The sequence below is a fragment of the Macrotis lagotis genome, chromosome 1 (assembly GCF_037893015.1).
Source record: "Macrotis lagotis isolate mMagLag1 chromosome 1, bilby.v1.9.chrom.fasta, whole genome shotgun sequence".
In the NCBI taxonomy this organism is placed as follows: domain Eukaryota; kingdom Metazoa; phylum Chordata; class Mammalia; order Peramelemorphia; family Peramelidae; genus Macrotis; species Macrotis lagotis.
The window spans coordinates 863,370,257-863,391,271 of record NC_133658.1 but is presented as its reverse complement, the minus strand read 5'-3'; positions in this window follow the sequence as shown (position 1 = coordinate 863,391,271).

Genomic DNA, 21,015 nt, shown 5'->3' with positions numbered 1-21,015 from the left:
CCATACCACAGTTTGTTAAGCCATTCCCTGATTGAGGGACATTCACTTAATTTCCAATTCTTTGCCACCACAAACAGGGTTGCTATGACTATTTTTATACAAGTGATGTTTTTACCCTTTTTCATCATCTCTTCAGGGTATAGACCCAGTAGTGATACTGCTGGATCAAAGGGTATGCTCATTTTTGTTGCCCTTTGGGCATAACTCCAAATTGCTCTCCAGAAAGATTGGATGAGTTCACAGCTGCACCAACAATGTAGTAATGTCTTGACAAACTTTTTAAAGGCTGCTGATGTCATCACTTTTCACCCAAACTTAAGTTTTTTTAAAGTTTCTTTTTTATTTTTGCACAAGGCAATGGGGTGAAGTGATTTGCCCAAGATCACACAGCTAGGTAAGTGTCTGAGGTCGGATTTGAATTCAGGTCCCCCTGACTCCAGGGCCTGTGCTCTATTCACTGGGCCACCTAGCCGCCCCCAAACCTAAGCTTTTGAAAAAGGGAGAAGACATACATCCTGTTGTCTATGGTATCTCCCCAGGAACCAGTTCCCTCAGATCCCACCTGCCCCTTAGTCACACAGAACTACCTCCTCCTACCACCATATTCCAAAAGGCATTCCAGATCCCCTCACCATCATTGGATTCATCAGAGTATCTCTTTGAGTTTGTGAGAAAAGGATATAAGGCAAAAGTAAGGACAGGAACCAGACCCTGGAATCTTCAGTATCCAACAAACCCATGTCTTTCTATTACTTCTACTTTCTTTGTGGTTTTTTTTTTGGGGGGGGCAATAGGGGTTAAGTGACTTGCCCAGGGTACATAGCTAGTGACTATTTGAGGCTGAATTTGAACTCAAGTTCTCCTGACTCCAGGCTCTAACCATTGCACACCCAACTTCTCCTTTTCAATTATGATTAAGAATATTTATCTCCTGCCTAGATTGTGAGCTCTTTGAGGATAGGGACTGTCACCTTAACTAAATGTTGTTTCCCTTCCCTCTTTATTTCTGATAAAGGTTTTTGTTTATTTGTTTCAAAACTTTCACAGCAGAATTTACTTCAGAAGGCAGAATCACAAATATACAATCCCCCTCCTCTTTTGTACTCTCTCAGACCCTGGGGAGAAAAAGGGAACTGGAGTCATAGCTTAGCTTGGTTCCTGTAGAACAGTCCCCCCACTTCCAAGTCTCAAGCCCCCAAGTCTCAAGCACCTTGGCTTTTCAAGGCTTCCAAGCCAGGCCTCTCATTGGCTCTTAATAATTTGAATCCAGAGATTATCTATTTCAATCCCTTTCTTGTGCATATGAGGAAGCCAGAAACATGGTTGCCAGACAGCTAGAATCAAGAAGAGATCTGGATTCTAATTCTGACTTAGGCTTTTAGAAGCTGTGGTTTTGAGTGTACCTGGAATATGAAGCAACTATTTGGAAGTAAGGGGGCCCTCAAGTGCTAAACATATATTTTCTTTTATTGTTCTGAATCTTTGCAAATATCTTATTTCTTCTGAAGCAATGATAGTTCACCATTTGTTTACAGTCATCCATCCACAACCATTCACTCACTTTTATTATTATTATTATTATTATTATTATTATTTTAGGTTTTTGCAAGGCAGATGGGCTTGAGTGGCTTGCCCAAGGCCACACAGCTAGGTAATTATTGTCTGAGGTCGGATTTGAACTCAGGTACTCCTGACTCCAGGGCTGGTGCTCTATCTACTGCGCCACCTAGCCACCCCAGTTTTATTATTTTTTACAAAAACTGCTGCAAAAAGTGAGACACAAATTCTTACACCTATAATATCTTCCCTAAGTGAATATCTTCATAATAATAATTAATAAAAATAATAGCTAGCATTTACAAAGTATGTTCATGTTTGCAATGCATTTTAAAATGTTAACTCATTTTATCACTACTCTGAGAGGAGGGTATCATTTCTGTCCCCATTTTATAGATGAGGAAACTGAGGTAGACAGTTTTAATTCACAAAGCTGGTGAGGCAGGATTTGATCTCAGCTCTTCCTGATTCAAGGTCCAGAGTTCTGTCCATTGCATCACCTAGCTGTTACGGTTGTTGAATTGACTCAGTTTCTTACATGATTCTAAATTGTTTTTGAGTATGGTTGGATCAAGTCACAGCTTAGCTAATAGGATATTAGCTTTTCCCTCCAAATTCTCTCTAACATGGCCACATCTATTTTTTCTTATCCTTGCCACTGGATTTTTTTGGGGGGAGGAGGAAGCATGTGGTAGAACTGTCTTCATTGCTAGTGTGGTGGGGGACTGGAAGTGGAAGTTTTTAGATATTATCGAGTACAATAGCCTCACTTTTCAGATGAGGAAACGGAGTCAGAAGGGTGTGAGTCCTAACTCCAAAGCTCATGAGCTTGCCATGGGATGCAACCTGTACATGCTTCAATTTTCTCTTCTGCATAATGGGGCTAATCCTATTTGCCTCACAAGTTGTTGTGGGAAAAGTGTTTGTTGAACCTCAAAGCTCCCTTGAGATGGCAGCTATTATCATGATGCCTCCCAGAGGCATTGCTCTGCTATTTATTTGCAGAAGCCTGTCTAGACCACTCCTTGTCTTTCAGCCTCTAAGGTACCTGGGGCCAGGGAACACAGTTCCTATTCACTATCCCAGCCCCATGCCACCCACCTCCCAACCTTCAGATCAATAAAATTAGGGTAGGTGTTCACAGCTGTTCCTGAGAGAGCAGAATTGAGAAGGCAAAACCAGTAGCACTTACCTTGCTTCAAAAGCAGGAAAACAATAGAATTTAGCACCTGGTTAGCAGTAATAATTAGCTGAAATAGGATATAGATGGCATTGTGCAAAGAGGGGATGGTGTCATCCATATTCCAGTCTCCTCTTGCCCCACCTACCCACCTAACCAGTGTTCTGCAGTCTGTCTTTTCCCATGGGTTAGTGCCCTAACATTCCACTCAAATGAGGGACCATTGCATATCAATCTTCCTGGCACAAACAAAAATCATAGATCTGCCTACTTCCCTCCTGTGTAACGTCATTCTTTGTTCTGATATTTTGTTTTTCCCTAATTACATGTTAAAACAATTTTAAACATTTTTGTCTCATTTTATAGATGGGGAAACTGAGGCAAACAGGTTCAGTGATTTGCCCAGATCATACAGCTAGTGAAGCAATTCTTCTTGACTCAGGGTCCAATGTTCTGTCCACTGCATCACCTAGCTGCCATTTCAAAGGATTGTTTAGTTAAGTCATTTTCCTCCCTGATTCTAAATTGTTTTCGAGCATGGTTGGACCAACTAACAGCTCCTCTAATAGGATATTATTATCTCAGAAGAAAGGAAAAGAGGGAAGAAATGAGGGCTAGAATTTGGAATGCAAAACTGTTAAAAAGTTATCCATGGGCTATCATGTAAAATATCTCCACATTAGTCATTTTGTACAAGAAAAACTGGAACAAAAAAATGAAAGAAGAGAAAAAGAAAGTGAAAAATAGCATGTTTCAGTTTGTATTCAGTTCTTTCTCTGGAGGTGGATAGCATATTTCATCATGAGGCCTTTGGGATTGTCTCGGATCATTGTATTGCTGAGAATAGGTAAGTCATTCACAGTTTTTCAATGTACTGCTGTTACTGTGTACAACATTCTCTTGCTTCTGTTCACTTCATTTGTATTAGTTTATCTTGTCTTTTAATTTTACATTATCAAATTTACATTATTTAATTTTACATTATCAAAATTATCTATTCTATAGTTTGCAATACTCCCTATATCTTGTTTGGTCCTAAAGTCTTCCCTTATCCAAAGATCTAACAGATAAACTATTTCATGCTCTACTAATTTACTTATGGTATTATCCTGCTTGTCATTTCTTATAGTATAATAATATCTCATCACAATCATATGCCACAACTTGTTCACCCATTTCCCAACTGATGAATATCTCTTGAATTTCCAATTTTTTGCCACAACAAATAGAACTGGCTTTTTTTTTTAGATTTTTCAAGGCAATGGGGTTAAGTGGCTTGCCCAAGGCCACATGGCTAGGTTAAATTATCAAGTGTCTGAAGTCGGATTTGAACCCAGTACTCCTGACTCCAGGGCCGGTGCTCTATTCACTGCCCCACCTAGCCGCCCTAACAAACAGAACTGTTCAAAGTATTTTTGTGCAAATAAATACTTCCTCTCCACCCCCACCCCCCTCTGCCTTTTTTATCTCTTTGGAATACAGGCTTGTAAAGATATTGTTAGATCAAAGGGTATGTGCAGTTTTATAGCATTTTGGGCATAATTCCAAATTGTTCTTCTGAATGGTTGAGTCAGTTCACAATTCCACCAATAATGCATTAATATTAGTCCCAGTTTTCCCACATCCCCTCAACTTTTATCATTTTTCTTTTTTGTCATATTACTCAATCTGATAGGTGTGAGGTGGCACCTCATAACTATTTTAATTTGCATTTCTCTAATCAACAGTGATTTAGAGGGCTTTTTTTCATAAGACTACAGCCAGCTTTGATTTCTTTGTCTGAAAACTGCCTGTTCACATCATTTGACCACATCAATTGGGGAATGACAAAGTCTTATAAATTTGACCCGGTATTCTCTATTTGAAAAAAAGATACTTGTTGCAAAATTTTCCCCTACTTTTGCTTTCCTTCAAATTTTGATAACATTGGTTTTGTTTGTGCAGAAGGCAGTCTATTAGTCTTTACATTGTTTCCATGGTATACATTGATTTAAGTTGAATGTGATGAGACAGAAATTATATCTTTAAGGAAAAAAGTATAAAAGATAGCAAAATTACATAATAACATAATGGTTTTTTTTTAAATAAAAGTAATAATTGTCTTCAGTCTTTGTTCAAAGTTCACAATTCTTTCTCTGGATACAGATGGTATTCTCCATCACAGATACTCCAAAATTGTGCCTGATTGTTGCACTGATGGAATGAGCAAGTCTATTAAGGTTGATCATCACCCCCATGTTGCTGTTAAGGGTGTACAATGTTCTTCTGATTCTGTTCATCTCACTCACCATCAGTTCATGCAAATCCTTCCAGGCTTCCCTGAATTCCCATTCCTCTTAGTTTTTAATAGAACAATAGTGTTCCATTGCACACATTGTGCAAAAAGTTCTTAATTTTACTTCATCAAAATTATCTATTTTATAGTTTGCAATGCTCCTATTTCTTGTTTGGTCCTAAAGTTTTCCCTTATCCATAGATCTGACAGATAAAATATTTCATGTTTTACTAATTTACTTATGGTATTGTCCTTTATGCAGTCTGAGATATTGGTCTATACTTAGTTTCTGCCATACTGTTTTCCAGGTTTCCCAACACTTTTTTGTCAGTTAATGAGTTTTTTTTTAAAGTAGCTTGTGTATTCGATATCCCTTTTTTTTTTTTTTGGTTTTTGCTAGGCAACGGGGTTAAGTGGCTTGCCCAAGGCCACTCAGCTAGGTAATTATTAAGTGTCTGAGACCGGATTTGAACCCAGGTACTCCTGACTCCAGGGCCGGTGCTTTATCCACTATGCCACCTAGACGCCCAGTTAATGAGTTTTTATCCCCAATCATTTGGGTTTGTCATATGCCAGATTAAGATTACTACATGTATTGTGTACCTAATCTATTCCACTGATCCACCACTTTATTTCTTAGCCAATATTTTTTTGATAATTATTTCTTTATAATACAGTTTGCAATCTGCTATGGCTAAACTATCTTTCTTCCCATTTTTTTCATTGATCTCTTGATATACTTGACCTTTTGTTCTTTTAGATAAATTTTACTATATTTTTCTCTAGCTCTATGAAATAATTTTTGGTTGCTTCTTGGAACAGAATCAAATAAACAGATTAATGTAGGAAGAATTGTCATTTTCATTTTATTGGATAGACCGACTAATAAGCAACTGATATTTTTCCAACTGTACCTAATTTTATTTGCATACAAACTGTTTTTGTAATTGTGTTCAAATAGTTCCTGGATTTTTCTTATCAGTTAGACTCTCAAGTATTTTACTTTGTCTAAAGTTATTTTATTTTATTTAGGTTTTGTCCCAGGGCAAACAGGGTTAAATGGCTTGCCCAAGGCCACACAGCTAGGTAATTATTAAGTGTCTGAGACCGGATTTGAACCCAGGTACTCCTGACTCCAAGGCCGCTGCTTTATCCACTACACCACCTAGCTGCCCCTAAAGTTATTTTAAATGGAATGTCTCTTTCAGACTCTTGCTGTTAAATTTTTTTGGTAAAATACAGAGATGCTGATGATTTATGTGAGTTTATTTTTTATTATGTAAGTTTGCTGAAGTTAATATTTCCACTCATTTTATAGCTGATTCTCTAGGATTCTCTAAGTGTAATAATATAATCCTTTATAAAGAGTGAAAGCTTTGTTTTTTCTTCAATTTCTTTTACTTCTCTAATTTCTATGCTATACAAAGACAGTACAGTATTGAGTAGAGATGACATCCCTGATGTTATTGGGAAGGCTTCTAGCTCTTTGCTATTATATATAATGCTTGCTGATTGTTTTAGATAAATGTTACTGATTATTCTAAGGTAAGCTTCAATTCTATGTTCTCCAGGGTTTTTAATCAGAATGGGCACTGGATTTATCAAAGACTTTTTCTGCATCTATTAAGATAACCATATGATTTATGTTGATCTTGTTACTGATATGGTCAATATGTCGATAGTTTTCCTAACATAGAATCAGTTCCACAATCCTATTATAAATTCCACCTGGTCATAGTCACTGAAACCATTCTTACCAGCATCCACACAATAGCTTAACAGTGCTCTGGCTTTCATTGATTGGCCAACACTAGGTCCCAGTCCAAATCTCATTTGGTCATTGTTTGGATTCTGATGGTTCAGACTGAGTGGAAATAGCAATTATTCTGTTTGGCTAAAATGAGGGTCTTCCATCCCAAATAAACACTGTCCTACGTGTATGAGGCTCATGAGACTTGGACCTAGGATGGAGGCATATGGAAGGTAGATTTCTTCCCCACGACTTAGTTCTCTGGTAGAGGACATGTGGCACAGCCATCCCCAGGATCCTAAGACATTGGTTCCTTTTCCCCAGAGTCTATCTTTCCTGGGTGATGGTCCTTCTCATGTTCTGACAAACTGTACCATTGACCTGACTGTCCTCTGGGCTGATGACAACATCCCCCTTCCTCCCTCTTTTTATCAATTGATATTTTATTTTTCCAATTACCACTTCCTTCTTCTTGTACCTGAATTTACCCCCAAATGCAAGAATTCCCAGCTGCATGGAATTAGACCTTATGGTCCAACTACAATTCTATGATATAAAAGACAGTGTTGTATGAACCCCTAATGACCCGAAGAAGACTGAAAACCTGAGTTGATCATTGGGAAAAATGATTGGAGTCCTTTTGAACTGACATACCACAGGCTTTTGTTCTCTGAATGACCCCAAACTCCCTACTATGTCAGCAACTACAAGCTTGCACAGACATCATGAATTAAGGAGACTTTTGCACTTTTTGGAACTTTGATATATCTGATAAAACACAGGTACACTGAGTCAAAGAGGCACTCCTCCTCTCCTAATAGAACTATGACTTGGCTGATAATAAGGAAGACATCCTGAGACAAGGAGCACTTCCCTAATGGAACTGTAACAAGTGACAGACATCCTGAGACAGTTTTATGACACTGTGAAACCAGATTCCAAGAATTCCCAAATACTCTCCTCCTCTCCTCTTCCCCCCCCCCACTCTCCCATCACCCCCAGACTTGTGGTCTTTGTCTTATTTTTATAAATTTCCCACTGCATTTTGAGTCCAGTTTTCTAATTAGAATTCCCATGCATGTATGTATGCCACCAACTTGAGAGAAATGAATACTCACATAATCTAATTCTGTTTCTTTCTTTTTTAGGTTTGTTTGTTTTTTGCAAGGCAATGGGGTTAAGTGGCTTGTCCAAGGCCACATAGCTAGGTAATTATTAAGTGTCTGAGGCAGGACTTGATCTCAGGTACTCCTGACTCCAGGGCCAGTGCTCTATCCACTGCACCACCTAGCTACCCCTGTTTCTTTCTTAAAATGAAACTCTGGGATTGACAGTTGGAAAAATCCTTAGTCCAAGATCTGAAACTCACCAGGAAGTGCCTTTCCCTCTCTGGGTCTCTGTTACCTCATGTGGAAAGGAGGGCATTGAACTTCCTTGTACTCAGATATCTTGGAACTTTCAGGGAGCAGGTCCCCTGAATTTTGACCAGAGATGGTTTGAATTAGAAGAGGCTTTTGGAGATCAGAAAGTCCAACCACCCCAAGAGTCCAATCCCTTTTTAGAGAGATAGCAACAAACCAAGAGAACAATGTACACATTAACAACAACATTGTGAGATGATCAACCCTGATGGATGCAGCTCCTCTCAGCAGTTCAAGAGCTATGTTATCCTCATTCAAAGGAAGAAAAAACAAAACAAAATCCTTCAGAATCTAATGAACACTACATTCACTTTTATAAAGAGTGAAAGATTTTATGGATTTCTTTTCCTTAATCCTAATTCCTCATACCAAAAATGACTAATCTGTAAACAAGTTTAACACAAACATATATGGACAATATTCACCTGATTGTTTGCCACTGAGGAAAGGGAGGGTGGAAGGAAATTTTATAACTTAAAAATATACATAGGCATATGAATGAATGTTGAAAGACTTTTATAACATGTATTTGGAAAATAAAATATCAATAAAAAATGAAAATTAAAAAAAAGAGAGAAACAAATGCCTAGAGAAGGTTAGAGGGTTGTTTTAAGTCACTCACTTCATCAGCTGTGAGGGGAAGACTAGAACTTTGTTTCCTTCCCTGTCAGACTTATGACTAAATCAACCCCCCAAATCTTCCAGAATCTTCCAGAATCTGAAGGGTTACAATGGACCTGAGAAGTTCAGCTTCATTTGCTGTCCTCATCCCTGAGACTCCCTACATGATTCATTCCCTTCTACAGCATCCTTGGCTGATAACTACCCAACCACTTGCAACACTCTTCCCAAAAGAATTTAAAAAAAAAATTCCCTCTAAATTAAATTCTTGAAAGTGGAGAATTCGGGGCAGCTAGGGGGCACAATGGATAGAGCACCGGGCCTGGAGTCAGGAGTAACTGAGTTCAAATCCAGCCTCAGACACTTAATAATTACCTAGCTGTGTGGCCTTGGGCAAGCCACTTGATAACATTGCCTTGAAAAATCTAAAATAATAATAATAATTTCTTAGCTGACACTTAATGTGTCACTTAATAATTCCCTAGCTGTGTGACCTTGGGCAAGCCACTTAACCCCAGTGCCTTGCAAAAGAAAGAAAGAAAGAAAGAAAGAAAGAAAGAAAGAAAGAAAGAAAGAAAGAAAAAGAAAGAAAAGAAAGTGGAGAATTCAAAGGGGTGGGGGGGTGGGGAAACCATTTTCCTTTTACCTTGCTATGGGAAGCTCTATTGAACAATCCTCAGCTAGTTAGGCAGAGAAATCCCCTGTGCAGCTAGTGACCCCGCTTTCAGCAAGCCCTTCCTTCAGCTCTCTTCCCTGGAGGAGCGTTCCTGTTTCTCTGTTCAGGTTCAGTTTTATTTTCTCTGTTCTACACCACAGAACGTCTGTGGATACAGAAGGCTTTCGTTGTGAATAAGGAAACTGGACTATATCCTGCAAGTCTTGCTGAGAGGAAGAGGTGGTGGCCAGGGAAGGGCTTGGTGAGCTATGTAGCATTTAAGAGGGGACAGTGGTCATATGCAGGCACAGCCGTGATGGTCCCTGTTGCTACAGAGGGTCAGACATCTAAGAATTAGATTTGCTTTGGTAGGAAGAGTATGGGCTCCGGAGTCAGACCCCTGGACTCACATTTGAGTTTTGCCATTTACTACATAGTGAGCATCATTCTTTGTATCTATTTCCTCATCTAGGGCTTCTAAGGTTTCCTTCCACTGTAATTCTATGATTCTTAGAAAATAGGAAATTAGAGCCAGAGAAAGAATGTTAATTCATTATGTATAATTGAGGGAAAAAATAAAAATTAGATGTACAAATATTATCTCATTAGAGCTTTTCAACAATTCTGCAAGGTAGGTATTATTTATCATTTTCATTTTACAGATGAGTTAACTGAGATGATTTACCTTGGCTCACAGTCAGATTGGAAACTAGGTCATAGTAGAAGTAGTAGTAGTAGTAGTAGTAGTAGTAGTAGTAGTAGTAGTAGTAGTAGTAGTAGTAGTAGCAGTCATCCTTCAAAATCAAAGGGAACCATGACATCATAACATCATATTTATGATGGCATGACTTGTCCATTATATTTATTATAGTGAGAGGAATGTTGTACAAAGTATCCTTCTCACTGCCTTTACCAGAACCGTCTCTCTGAATGGCCTAGGAAACAGGACTTCTGATGATGGTCTGGATGATGTGAGAGTCCTTGACCTTTTGAATGTGGTTTCCTTCTCATATAAGCAGGGCATCACGTCGAATTGTGACAACAGGGTACATCCAAGTCTTATTCTTGATGATCTAATTATCAGCACAGCCTTTTTCTCTCAGTCCTGCAACGGTACTTCCCCCAGAAGACAAAGACTTTGATTTCCCCAGAAGCTACAGGGCTAGCAAAGGGAATAATGAATAACACCACCTGGATTGCCAGTCAGCATCAGATACGAAGGTATCTGATCATCTTCAAACCTCTGACTTTCATTCTTAATTAATGAAAACATGAAAATATTCTAGGTAAATGCTTTCTCTCTAGTCTGTCTTAACCCTGTCTAAGAATTTCATTTTCAATGGTCCATTATGAATGGTCTTGACCATCCCCCTTAATCATGGCCCCTTTCTGAAAACCAAGAAAATAGAACTATTCCATTATTCCTAACTGGGGTATCCAGGTATCTGCTTGAACATACTTATTCTTTCAGAGAAAAAGCCTGACACTCAGTCTCCATGTTCAGTACACTATCCATGATGTTAGCCAGAGATCATCTAATTAAACTTTTCCTTTTTTATAGATAGGGAAACTGAGACTCAGAAAAACTAAATGGATCACTCAAGATTACACTGGAAAAAAGTGATAATGCTGTCAGGACTCAGATTTAGGTCAAATTCAATTTTTTTCTGAAGAAAGGAAACAGCAGGGAGGAAGACACAAAACTGCTGCCTCTTGATATAATAAAATCTCCCAATCTAAATGGACTTCAGAATTTACAAAGTGTTTTCCTTATGACATTGCATGAGGAAAGTGATATGGATATTTTTATTCCAATTTTTATAAGGAGGAAGCTGAGACTCATTGAGGTTAAATGACTCACCCAAGATCACAGGGCTTTGAAGGATCAGAGTAAAGATTCAGTCAAGACTTCTAATCCAAGGTTTTCTCTTTTTTTCAAAGACTTGTCACATGGATGGAGCAGCAAGATGTATCTTGTGTTGCTCCCAAGTCCAGAAATGGGAGATAATGGTTTTCTAGTTCTCTACTCTAGTCATTCTACACCTGGACTGTTTTCAGTTTCAGAAGTATTTGGAAAAGGACACTGGAATCGTTCTGAATCAAATTTAGAGAGCTGGTTGTTAAATTTTCCATTTCGGTATTGATATTGGAAATGGCAAATGATACAACTCAGGGCTTGATCTATTTTATGTTATTTGGAGACCTACAAAAGTATTGGGAAAAAATGTTTAAAATGAAGTTTAAACATAAAAGTGGGGGCAGCTAGGTGGCACAGTGGATAAAGCACCGGCTCTGGAGTCAGGAGCACCTGTTCGAATCCAGTCTCAGAAATTTAATAATTCCCTAGCTGTGTGGCCTTGGGCAAGCCACTTAACCCTATTTGCCTTGCAAAAACCTAAAAAAAACCCATAAAAGTAAATCAGCTATTGTATAGAGTGCTGGACCCTAGAGTCAGGAAGATATCTTCCTGAGTTCAAATTTGGCTTCAGATACTTTTTAGCTGTGTGACCCTGGGTAAGTTACTTCACCCTGTTTGCCTCAGTTTTTTCCATCTGTAAAATGAGCTGGAGAAGAAAATGGCAAACCACTCAGCATCTCTGCCAAGAAAACCCCAACTGGGGTCATGGAGAGTTGGACAAAACTGAAAAACAACTGAATAACAACCAAAAACCTTATAGTGATTCTAAACATCCTCTGGCCCTCCAACACCCATCTGGTAAACATTTATCAGCTCTTCACTGAATGCTGACAAGATAGAGCATGTCTAGTGGAAGGTGGGCAAGATAGTGAGATAAATTAAAATCTGGTCCCTATATAAAATAAGTGCTTAACATTGCACATTATATCTTGTTAGTTGAATGTACAGGCATATGTTGAAGGATGTGGGATGTTTAACATGAAGAAGAGAAGATTTGAGGGGAACCTGAGGATTGCCTAAGTGTTATGTATCCAAGGTTACATTTGAACTCAGGTCTTCTTGACTCTAGGATCGGTGCTCTATTCACTGCACCATCTAGCTTCCCCAGGAGGGTTGTCCTATGAATGAGGAATTAGACTTTCCTTGTTTGGCCCCAAAGCAATCCGTCATTCAAAAAGCATTGTATTAAGCACTGTGATAAGAGTTTGAAGTACAGAGACTAAAAAACAAGGCAATCCCTGCCTTCATGGAGTTACACACTATCCTGGGAAGACCATGGGGTAGGAAGGGGTAGGTAGATGGGAGCAAGGTAGAGAATTCTAGAGGGCAGAAGTGGAGAGAAACAAAAACATGTCTGCCTTGGGTACCTTCTTCAAAGAAACCAGCATGGAATAGAGAGGAGTGCAGGGTCAAGGTATGATATGATATGCATTCCAGGATAAAGAGTTTTCTGGGGTATGGTGAAGTTTTGGTTCATGGAGCCTGGGAAGGGAGAGGGGCAGCTGCTGAAGGGGCTTTAGGATAGCTCACCCTCTACTAGACATGCTCTATCTTGTCAACATTCAGTGGAGAGCTGGTAAATGATGATGAACAGCTGACTGGCGGAGGAGAGGGGGATGTCTGAACTCATTGGGGCTCTCCCTCCTTCCTGCTTCTGGAAGAAAGTCCTCAGGGGCTGAATTGTTGAGGGAAAAGGAGAAGGAAGCAATTGGTGCAAGTTCCAGAAAATCAGATTTGAGGCCAATAAAAAAAAGAGAGAAATGGGATCAGTGGATTTTTGACCTAGAAATAACCTTTAAATAGCATCTGATCCAATAGCTGGAGCTGGTCAAAGGTGGAATGGGCTGTCTCATGAAGAAATGAATTCCCTCTCTCTGGGGTTCTTCAAGCACAGGCTCAATGGCCATTAATAGAGAATGTTATAGATGCAATTCCCTGCTTTAGGGATAGTTTTAATAGAAATTCTCTGAGTTCTCTCCCGATCTGAAATCTTGTGATTCTATGAACCAAAACTAATAGGCAGAAGTTACAGGGAGGTGGATTTTAGCTCAAAATATGGAAAAATTTCCCCGACAACTCAAGCTGACCATAATTGAACAGTCTATTTAGGGAGGTGGTGAGTTCCCTATAAATGGAGCCCAAACAAAGTAGCTAATCAAGGACCCCCACCCCAACTATCATTTTCAGAAATTGCCATCCACAGGAGTATTGCCTCAGGCAGGAATACTTGTTCATATGCTCTGGGACTTTGATTGGTGATGGGGACTCATGGGAAAGCTCATTTTGGCTAAATTATGTCACACACACACACACACATACACACATACACACAACACTCAATAAACACCAGTGACTTTCCACTGTCTCCAGGGGCAAATGCAAAATATTCTGTTTGGCATTCAAAAACCTAGTCCCTTCCCACCTTTCCAGTTTTCTTAAACCTTATTCTCCCTCCCATTCTTTCAACCAGTGACTCTGGTCTTCTGGCTGTTCCATGAACAAGGCTATCCTTCTCAGTTCCATGCATTCTCTTCTGGCCGCCCATTTGGTATACTTTCTCTCTCTCCTCTGCTCAGACCACTGACCTCCCTGGCTTCCTTTAAGTCCCAACTAAAATTCTTTCCTGATTCCTGTAGTATCTTCCTTCTGTTAATTATTTCCAATTTATCATGTATATCGCTTACTTTGTATGTAATTGGTAGCAGGTTGTCTTCCCCATTAGACTGTAAGCTTCTTGAGGGCAGGGACTGTCTTTGCCTCTTTTTTATATCCCCATGGCCTTGCAGATTATAGGTATTTAATAAATGCTGATTGAGAATCACAAAGTCAGAAGGGAACTTGAAGTCCATTTAGTTCACCCCATACACAGAAATCCCTTCTATCACCTTTCTAATAAATCTTTGCTGGAAGATTTGCAGGATATTGGACCTTCCAGTCTCCCAAGGCAGTTCATGCTATTGGGCAGCTAGGTGGCATATAGAACATTGGTCTTGGAGTCAGGAAGACAGGAGTTCATATATAGCCTCAGACACTTGTTACTTACTAGTTGTGTAAAACTGGGCAAGTCACTTAACCCTGATAGCCTCTCATCCAGGACCATCTCCAGTCTGCCTTATTCACATATGACCACTGGGCCCAGTTGACTCTGGAAAAGAAAATGAAGCTCCCCTTCACTCAAATCCAATTCATGTAAAAATTTGTCATGGCATCATCTCCCTGATGTCATGGTCTTCTTTGAGAATGAAGGACAAACACCATCATGCTATTGGATAATGCTAATTATTGGAAAATTTTAGGATTATTTATTTGTTTTTCCCCCTGGCACCAGACTTAAATTTGCTTCTTTGACATTTCCATCCCTTGCTCCTACTTCTGCCTTCTAGAGCCAACAGAAAAAGCCAAATCTGTTGTCCATCTGACAGTCTTTCACATACAACTTTTCTGTTCCTCCTCATCCCCCACCCCATCTTCTTCTCCATATTAAATTTCCTTCATTTCTTCAACCAGTTTCCATATGGTAAGACCTTGACACCTTTCACCATCCTCTTTTGTCTTCTTAAGACTCTCTAACTCAATTCTCTTACTTTTAATTTGAGTCTGTGAATTTGTTTTATTTGGGGAGCAGCTAGGTGGTACAGTGGAGAGAGAATTAGCCTTGGAGCCAAGAGGTCCTGAGATGAAATTTGATCTCTGACACTAATTTGTGTGACCTTGGACAAGTCACTTACTCCTGATTGCTGGCATCCAGGGCCATCTCCAGTTGTCCTGATGCATGTCCGGCCATTGCACTCAGAAGACTGGTGACTTAGCACAGCTCCTTTCCCTCTCACTCAAATCCATTCACTTTTTGTTCATGGCATCTCTTCCCTGATGTCATGGTTTTCTTAAATAATGAACAAACATCATTTTGGTATTTTTAACTATCTCAATATAATTAGCTTTCTTTGTCATCATATGTATTTTATTTTATGCTTTTAAAAATATTATTCTAAGAAGCAATACACAGATTTCTCTAGACTGACAAAGGTATCTAGGAGTCTCAAAAAGATTCAGAACTTGCTTGAGTTGGTTAATGTCCCTGATAAAATGCGTCACCTGGAATTGAGCACACTATTTCAGATATAACTTTGTCACAGAACAACATAGCAGATCCTCTCTCTCTCTCTCTCTCTCTCCTGGACAATATTTCTCTCTATGCAGCCTGCTGTCCCAGTGGAAAATAATATCTCAAGATGACAAATAGGGAATTGCCTGGGATGGCAGTTTCCAGGATACATAACCCAGAAGGTTGGTCAGTCTATCATCTATCTATCTATCCATCTATCCATCCATCCATTCATCCATCTATCTGTCTATCATATTTATCTATCTATCATCTATCAATCAACTATATCTGTCTATCAACTATATTTACCCTCTATCAATCAACTATATCTATCATTTATCTATCTATATCTATCTATCAACTATATCATCTATCTATATCTGTCAATGAACTATATCTATTTATCTATCTATCTATCTATCTATCTATCTATCTATTTATCTCCTAGAAAATTAGGGAAGGTTATTTCAGGTTTAGAGGGTGCTAGGTAGGAACTAGGCCAATTTCTGATTAAGATGACATGACCTGGAAATGAATAAGGTATTTATTTGGCTGAGGAAAGTGTGGCTTTACTACTTCCATCTACCTTTTTCAATAGAGCTCTTGAGATGATTTCCATGGCAACAAGAGGCATCATGGAGGCTGAGATATCTTCACCTCATGTCCATTAAGCATCTTTACAGTTTTGTAAAGTGAAATTCTCTAGATGTTTGAAGGGAGTGTAGCCAAGGAAGACTAGGGATATGATAGAAGGCCGAAGGAACTTTAGTTTGTTGTTGTTCAGTTGTTTCAGTCATGTCTGACTCTTCATGACTCCATGTAGGACTTTTTCTTGCTAGGAGTGATTTGCTGTTTTCTTCTCCAACTTATTTTACAGATGAAGAAAGTGAGGCAAACAGAGTTAAAGTGACTTGACTAGGGTCAGTTAATAAGAGTCTTAAGTCAGATTTGAACTCAGGAAAATGAGTCTTCCTGACTACAGGCCCAACCCTGAACTTTGATCAAAACTTAGTAAAAAATTTGGACTGAATCTGAGTGGTAAACAGAGGAAAGTACAGTTCAGAAGACACATTTTTAAAAATGAAGTTTTTGTTGATGTTTTCACATCACTATTGTTTTCCCCATATCCCTCCTCCCCTCCTAGAGATTCATCCCATGTAACATTTTTTTTTAGGATGTACAGAATGAGAAAAAAAATCAGCATCAAGCATAACTAATCAATAAATTTTAAAAACCTGGAAATATTTTCAATGTGTAGGCCTCCCACTTCTACAAGGGAGTGTAATGAGAGCTAGGTAGGCAGTTGGGGTACACATATCCAGAATGAAATCTAGGTCTTGGGGCTATAATCAAGAACTGTTAAGAGTGAGCCTTGTCATTCCAACTGACAACCAGCGGATGGCAGCAGCAGCTTAGTAAAGCTGCATTACAGTTCAACACCAGCAGATGGCAGCAGAGAATAATATCAACTCCAGCTTCCCCCCTTCCCCCTCCCCACAGCAGATGAAATTTTCAGCTGTTGGAATCAAGGAGACTGTGACTTTATTTTGATATTTTAGTATTTTTGTAATTGGGTCTCAACAGAATTGGTTTCGTCATCCTATACATTTTATGCACTTAAAAACATGATTCCCAGAAGAGATCCAATTGTTTTGGGGGGATCCAGGACCCCCCAAAGATTCAGCACCCCAACTTGAGTTGGTTCATGTGCCTGATAAAAGTGCACCATCTGCAGAGCCCGCTACTTCAGACACAGCTTGGTCTTGGAACAACAGACAAATTCTTCTCCCTCTTTCACTGCAGCCTGCTACCCCAGGGGAAAAGTAACATCTCAAGATAACAGTAGGGATGGCTTGGGATGGGGTTCCCAGAAGGTCTGTGATGTCTGACTATCTCCAGATGGGCTCCTTTGTCCCATTGGTTCAGAGTCTTCATAGCCCACTCCTTTCCTACAGTCTTCTTACACCTTACTCCCATCATACTCTTGGATCGGGTGACACTGGCCTCAGGGATGGTCCATGAACAAGACCCTCCATCTCTCACCTCTGGACTTTCTCTGCCTGCTCTCCCCAACCTCCCACCCCTCGCCCCCACACCTGGAGCATTCTCCCTCCTCATCTCTACCTCCTCAAGTAGGTGAGTTCACAGTGAGGGGCAGATTTGTCAAGTGAGGTTCCTGAGTCTTTATCAGAGGACTGGAGGAAGGGAATTTGTTTTCACCCTTGACACTGGAGAGCAAAGCTGCTTTTAGCCAGTGGGATCTGACCAGCACACCTATGGGGAGAGAAGACAGAGGAAGGAAGCAACTTCAAGGAGTGCTTCTGGCTGATTCTGGCAGAATTATAGCTAACCCTGGCAGCAGAGGTTCAAGCTAAGGGGGTCTAGCTGAACTGACCCATTCAATCTGCCCTGCATCCAGGGTAGAACAGAAGGCATGCACCGTAAGAAGAGGAGGGATGCCTGGGACTTTGGGAGCCATGAATGGCTCTGTGACCACTTTTCTACCAGAGTTAATTAAGTACATGTTCAGTCTTTCTACAGTTGTTTTATTTGAGGAGGGCACTCCCATGTTTATGGGGAGCTGTGTTTTATAGCCACTCTTCTATGCTTTATTAAATTTTACTTTGAGCTAATTGTGTCTATTGGTTGACTATGAAAATTAACCACATTGGTGGTGGTGGGGTCATAAGCTATGTTTTTGAATCTGTAATTGTAGTCAACTCCTTGGGGACCCAATTTGTGAAACAGTGAATTCCAATCAGAGAAGTTAATTTCCAGAGGAGCTTTTACATATGTATCTGGTTCCATGTTTTCTTTTTCCCATGATAACATGATAACCTGTGTGAGAGTATGGCCTTGTTCAAAGATGATATGTGAGATTATCAGAAGGGGAAGAGAAGGGGGGGATAGTTCTTGATATTTATCATGGTATTCTATTATATTAAATGCCTTTTATTTTGAACTAATGGGCCCTCTGGTTGGCCTAGTAAAAAATACACACGTGTGGTATGAGTTTGGTTTTATGTTGAGTCAAGAAAAGCCTTTGAGGGGGAGGGGTATCAATATGTAGGGGACAGGAGAGCCTAGGTGCTTCACTAACATACCCTAAGAGCTACCAAACAGGTTCCTCACAAGAGCTCTACATAAAAGACAGTACAGCTTATTAGTTACATTTTGCAAATCAATTCATTTATTTAACAGACTTTTGTTAAGGTCAAATAACCACATAAACTACTTCATATCATCGTACTGAAGGAAATGTTGGATATGGTTGCTTAGCTACTGTCAGTGATCACAGAAAATTCACAAAGAATGAGAAAGGTGCAACAAAACTGAGGAGCAAATAATTTATTAATTTTTCATTTAAAAGAGGGAGGGAAAGGGAATCTTTTGACATCTGCAAACCACAGGCCAACAAGGTTGACATAGATTCCTAGAAAAGATTTTGAGTGAATAGTTGAGAGAATAGTTCATGAATATGTTTAAAAAAAGGCAGGGATCAGAAAGAACATAGTTTTAACAACAAGCTATGGTAAATTCAATTAATTTCAATTTGACAAGCATTCATTTAGGGTTTACTGTGATCCTAGTGTTGTGATAGATCCTAGAAATGTAAAGAAAAATTGAAAAGTAATTTGGGGAGAGAAAAACACAACTAGGAGAATCTGTAAAGAATTCATGCAGCATGAGATAAACTCTGAAGGGATTCTAAAAGGGCAGAGAAGTGATGCCATAGTGGAGAGGGCACTGGGCTTGGAATCAGGAGGACTCACCTTCCTGAGAACATTTACTGTTGTGTGACCCTGGACAAGTGATTTGCCTCACTTTCCTTATCTGTGGCAAACCTCTCCAGTTTCTTTTCTGAGAAAACTCCAAATGGGGTCATACAGAGTCAGATACAACTGAAATGATGGAACAAGGGTCTCTTTTTTTTTGCACTTTGTCAATTATTATATTTTCATCTTTTTATTGTAGCGATAAGACTTTGATACATTTTCCAGATTAAAAAAGCAAAGAATTTTTCAAAAAAGATTTATATTTTTCAAGGCTACATTAGCAGCTATAGAATCTGGTCTGTTGGCTACAAGACAGCTAGCTCCATGGTTCAATAGATAGAGGAGTGGATCTGGAGTCAGTTAAGACCTGAGTCCAAATTTGAAGTCTAAGACACTTACTAGCTGTGTGATTCTGGGTCGTCCCTTGATCTCTGCATCAGTTCCCTCCTTTGTAAAATGAGAAGAAAAATGATAGCTATCATTCAGTGTTAGAGTAAGGATCTAGTGATGTATTATTTGCAAATCAATTTGCAAATCTTAAAGTGTTATATAGACTTGTTATTTTACTTGTTTTACTTATCTTTACTTGTGTTTTTGTTTTACTTGTTCACTTGTATTTACTTGTTTTTGTTTTTTACTTGTTTGTTTTTTTCCTTGCATCATAATCAATTTATACTCACACCCTCTTTTTAAGCATAATCCCTCCAAATCCCAAGATAAATACAACTCTCTAGAGTTAAAAGTTTGATCACATCTCAATTTCTACCTACCACCATCAGAATTTCTAAGTGTACAGCTTTCAACTCTTTTTTAAAATTTTCAATTTTATTTTTCCAACTACATACAAAGGTAGTTTTTACCAACCTTTTTTTTTTTGAAAGGCTTTTTCTCCCTCTCTCTTTTCCCTCCTCTCTGTCCCTGACAGAAAGCAATCTGATATAGGCTTTACATTAACACCAAGGGATTCTAAGAGGAAGATGTACGGAGAGAATTCCAGACTTTGAGGGCAGCTTGTGCATCAGTATGGAGGGGAATGATGAGATAACACGTATGGAGAACATAATGAAGGCCAGTTGTGTTGGAATGCAGAGGGGAAGTAATGTAAAATTGCTTCAGAAAACTAGAGTGGAGACATATCATGATGATTGTAAAACAAAGAAGTTGACATTTTGTCCTAATGGCCTTCGTGAGCAGGTGAGAAACCTGGTCAATTCTGTGCTATCCTCATTTAAATTTTTTAAAGGATTAGATTAATGGAAATTCTATATCAGATACTTACCTAACTTTTGGTAAGTATTTTGGCACTTAACAATGTCTCTCATACTAGTCTTGTGGACAAAGTGGAGAGATGTGGCCTAGATATTGGCACAATTAGGTAAATTCAAAACTAGTTAATTGGCCAGACCCACAGAGTAGTCATCAGTGGTCTTTGGTGGACAGCAAGCTATATATAGGATAAGTGGGAAATAATTAACAGAAAGAAGGCACCGGAATTAAAAGGGGATAGGGAAGTCTTCCTGTAGAAGATAGGATTTTAGTTGAAATTTAAAAGAAAGATAGGGAGTTTAGTAGTTGGGGTGAAAAGAGGGAGAGCATTCCAGGCATGAGAGACAACCTAGACTGTTGTTTTAGGAAAATTACTTTAGTGGCTGAATGGTGGGGGAGACATATGAGGTGGGCAGTCCCACAAGCAACCTAATGCAGTAATTGAGGAATGAGGTGGTAAAGGTAAAATGGACAGGCCTCAGCAATAGCTT